General features: G+C 39.9%; 1 pseudogene; it reads left to right on the top strand.

Annotated features, from left to right (window-relative positions):
- LOC104999600 overlaps positions 1-4,725 on the top strand; it is a 19,519-nt pseudogene that overhangs the window by 8,146 nt on the left and 6,648 nt on the right.

Raw genomic sequence — 4,725 nt, 5'->3', positions numbered from 1 at the left:
AATCAAGATTGCTGGGAGAAATATCAATAACCTCAGATATGCAAATGGCACCACCCTTATGGCAGAAAGTGAAGAGGAACTCAAAAGCTTCTTGATGAAAGTGAAAGAGGAGAGTGAAAAAGTTGGCTTAAAGCTCAACATTCAGAAAACGAAGATCATGGCATCTGGTCCCATCAGTTCATGGAAAATAGATGGGAACAGTGGAAACAGTGCCAGGCTTCATTTTTCTCGACTCCAAAATCACTGCAGATGGTGATAGCAGCTATGAAAGTAAAAGGTATTTACTCCTTGGAAGGAAAGTTATGACCAACCTAGATAGCATATTCAAAAGCAGAGATACCACTTTGTCAACAAAAGTCCGTCTAGTCAAGGCTATGGTTTTTCCAGTGGTCATATATGGATGTGAGAGTTGGACTGTGAAGAAAGCTGAGTGCCAAAGAATTGATGCTTTTGAACTGTGGTGTTGGAGAAGACTCTTGAGAGTCCCTTGGACTGCAAGGAGGTTCAGCCAGTCCATTCTAAAGGAGATCAGTCCTGGATGTTCATTGGGAGGACTGATGCTAAAACTGAAACTCCAATACTTTGGCCACCTCATGCGAAGAGTTGACTCATTGGAAAAGACTCTGATGTTGGGAGGGATTGGGGGCAGGAGCAGAAGGGGACGACAGAGGATGAGATGGCTGGATGCTATCATTGACTCGGTGGACTTGAGTTTGAGTGAACTCCGGGAGTTGGTGATGGACAGGGAGGCCTGGCATGGTGAGATTCATGGGGTTGCAGAGTCGGACACAACTGAGTGACTGAACTGAACTCAACTGAGGGTACATGAGTGGAGCTCTTGGTAACTGAAATGGAAGCTGTCCCATTAGGACAGAGTAGGAAGTGAGGAGAGCTCTGTGGGCAGAATATTCCATTTGACAATCTTGTCTGGGATTAATTAGCATCATGGTTTGATGTGATTCTGGATTAAGTGAACTAAATGGCTTATTTAGCAAATCCTTCAGGGTTGGGTGGGAAGGGTGAGACATTTTTCCTTCAAAGCCTTGACAAAGAACTTTTCATAAGTAATAAATATTTGTTGGAGGAAGAAGAAATGTTTAATTCATGTGATCTGCCAGGGAATGATTTGGGGTAATGGATATAGCTATTTAGAGATAGTTTTATCACAGAATAGTGAGAATATTTCCTATTTATTCTAGAAATTTCTAAGAGCAGAGTAAGAAAATTTCTGCTAGTATTACAGACCCTTTTGAGGAGTCTAACTCAAAAGAGTCTAACCTTTCTAGGAAGGGTTGGTATCTATGGTGTATCTTCTCTCCCATAGGTCCTGAGACAGAAAGCAGAGTGGATCTATTTGGAGTACAATTTACATGTTGCAAATACTGAGCATGATTTGTCTTCAAAGTAAATAAGAATTGAAGGAGCAAGAGCTCATAGGTTTTTTTTTTTTTTTTTTCTCCACAAAGAAAAAAGATAAGTTTTCAAGCCCAACTGAACAATTTCCTTTTTCTTGCCTCCCAGTCAAGATTGGGTTTTAGGTCAGTTGCCTCTACCCAATTCTGTCTCCTGAGAAACCTCAAGTTCAAGAAACACATTTCCCTTGGAGATGAGAGGATTCTAATATTTGGGGGAGCCTCTTCTTTCATTGGTCTCTGCTTAATGCAACACTGGTCCAGGCCCAATTCTTTTCCAAAAAGGGGTATTGAAGGGAGCAGAGGCACAGTATTCTATACTTACACATTTCTTATTTACAAGGCATAGGGATAGGAAAAGGACACAGGCACAGATTAATGATATGCAGTGGATATGCACTGATACTGGTGATGTTGTGATACTTATTGTCCTAATTATTATACTAACATTTTCTGTCCAGGACACATCATTGCCCCTACTTACAGCCCCAAATTGCATTCTGTTTCTGGGATTGGAGTAAGAGATAATATGAGGGCTGGAGAAGAGAAAGATAACTCTCTAATGAAACCCTGGGATAAACTATTCTTTATCCCTAACATGGATCTTCGCTCTTGTGTCTCATCCCTGTCTCATCCCCTGGTTCTTCTTCCTTTTCTGGCTGTTTCACACAATCAGATTTTCCCCTTTTGCTCTGATTCCTGCCACCACTAATCTCTCTATCCCTTACTCCTCGCTATTATTTTTCAGATATACATCTAAAATGTTGATTTCTTTGACCCATCCTGAAGTTTCACCCATTGACTAGTCAGAGCATGCACTGAACATGTCAGAGGTTTACTCCTTTATCTGCTTGTGATTTTCAGGCTTTATGCTAGCTCCTTCTGGATGGCTGGAGACTGATATTTTATGCAACAGTGTGGAGCAGAGTCAGCAAGAATTGCCATAGAACACAAATACTTCAGTTCCAGTCCTGGTTCCTCTCTGACTATTTTCTGCTAAATCCTGCCTCCCAGCTTAACTTGAAGTAAACAAAATAGAATAATAACTTGTATGACAGTTTCTAGGTCCATCCACATCTCTGCAAATGGCACAATTTTGATCCTTTTATGGCTGAGTAATATTCCATTGTGTATGTGCCACATCTTTATGCATTCCTCTGCTGATGGAGGCTGCTTCCATGTCCTGACTGCAGTAAAAAGTGCCGCAATACACATTGGGGTGCATGTATCTTTTGCAATTATGGTTTTCATGTATAGGAGGAAATAATACATTGTAAAACAACTCTGCTCCAATAAAAATTTAAAAAATAAAACACACACAGACTGAACATATCTTATGAGATGGAAAAATCAAATGAACAAAAAATATTAAAACAAACCTGAAAGGATTGCACAATTCATAAATACACACACAACACACACAACACACACACACACACATGGAAACATGCCCTTTAAAATGGATAGCCATTAGCAAGCACATTATTTGACAGTGCCAGGCTTGGCTGCTGCATGCAGAAACACTGGCACTGAGTTAGAGGACTCTGAGAGCCACAGTGAGTATTTCAGCCATTGTTCTTGAAAACTATAGTAATCATTTTATTGCATTTATGATGTGTCATATCTTTAAAATGTTCACTTTCCCTTTTCTTTCTTTCTTACTTTGGCCTTGTCTAATGGCATGCAGGATCTTAGTTCCCTGATCAGGGAATGAACCTGTGCTTCATGCACTAGGAGTATGGAGTCTTAACCACTAGACCACCATTGGTAATACTGATGTTTATGAAATATCTGCCTGACTTTATAGTATGGCGGAGCTAATAATTCTTACAATCAAAACACACAGAAAGATCTCACTCAAACTGTTACTTTCCATCCCCTAAATTTTTGTGCAAGATAGTTTATTTAGAATTTAATGAAAATGAAGTACTCTGTGAAAAGACTTACTGTGTTCTATGTTTTAGAAATATAAAAATGATAATGTTTTAGGGCAGTGAACATATTCTCTATAATATTATAGTAATACATACATATCATTGCACATTTATTCAAATCCATAGAATGTACACCACCAAGAGTGAGCCCTGTGCTAAACCATGGACTTCAGGTGATTGCAACGTGTCAGTGTAAATTCATCAGTAAAATGCACCACTCCGGTGGGATAGTTGATAATGGGGTGGAGGTTATATATGCGTTAGGGCAGGGACTGTATGGGAAATCTCTGAACCTTTCTCTTAATTTTATTGTGAACCTAAAGCTGCTATAAAAAATAAAGCCTTAAAAATAATAACAATGACAGCACATGATCTTATTAAATATAACAAGATATATTTAATTTTGCTATTTTGCATGACACTAATCAAAAATGAGCATTTAAGATCCTTCTGTAAGAAGTGAAAGTCACTCAGTCATGTCCGACTCTTTGCAACCCATGGACTATACAGACCATGGAAATTTGCAGGCCAGAATACTGGAGTGGGTAGCTATTTCCTTCTCCAGGGAAGGAAATAAGAAATCCAAAATCACCAATGAATCATATCTGGGGTCACTGAAGGTCCAGACTTTATTTAGTTGGGACCATGTTGGATCAACTTGTACACTTCCCACTTAGTTTCTTAGTATAGGGGATAGAAAGACATATCTCCCCTGGAAGTTGAATATCTTCAAGAAGATAGACTTTTCATTGCATATGAGCTTAAAGTCCAATTGAAATTTTTTTCTAATGACAATTTTGTTAAACAACTTAGTTATTTCTGTTCTTCAGTTCAGTTCAGTTGCTCAGTTGTGTCCGACTCTTTGCGACCCCATGAATCGCAGCAAGCCAGGCCTCCCTGTCCATCACCGACTCCCAGAGTCCACTCAAACCCATGTCCATCGAGTCGGTAATGCCATCAAGCCATCTCATCCTATGTCGTCCCCTTCTCCTCCTGCCCCCATCCCTCCCAGCATCAGAGTCTTTTCCAATGAGTCAACTCTTCGCATGAGGTGGCCAAAGTATTGGAGTTTCAGGTTTAGCATCAGTCCTTCCAATGAACACCCAGGACTGATCTCCTTTAGAATGGATTGGTTGATCTCCTTGCAGTCCAAGAGACTCTCAAGAGTCTTCTCCAACACCACAGTTCAAAAGCATCAATTCTTCAGCACTCAGCTTTCTTCACAGTCCAGCTCTCACATCCATACATGACCACATGAAAAACCATAGCCTTGACTAGACTGACCTTTGCTGGCAAAGCAATGTCTCTGCTTTTTAATATGCTAAGTTGGTCATAACTTTACTTCCAAGGAGTAAGCATCTTTTAATTTCATGGCTGCA

The sequence above is a fragment of the Bison bison genome, unplaced genomic scaffold (assembly GCF_000754665.1).
Source record: "Bison bison bison isolate TAMUID 2011002044 unplaced genomic scaffold, Bison_UMD1.0 scf7180017864355, whole genome shotgun sequence".
Lineage (NCBI taxonomy): Eukaryota > Metazoa > Chordata > Mammalia > Artiodactyla > Bovidae > Bison > Bison bison.
Note: the sequence above shows the minus strand (reverse complement) of the source record. Positions and strands in the feature narration are given on the sequence as shown.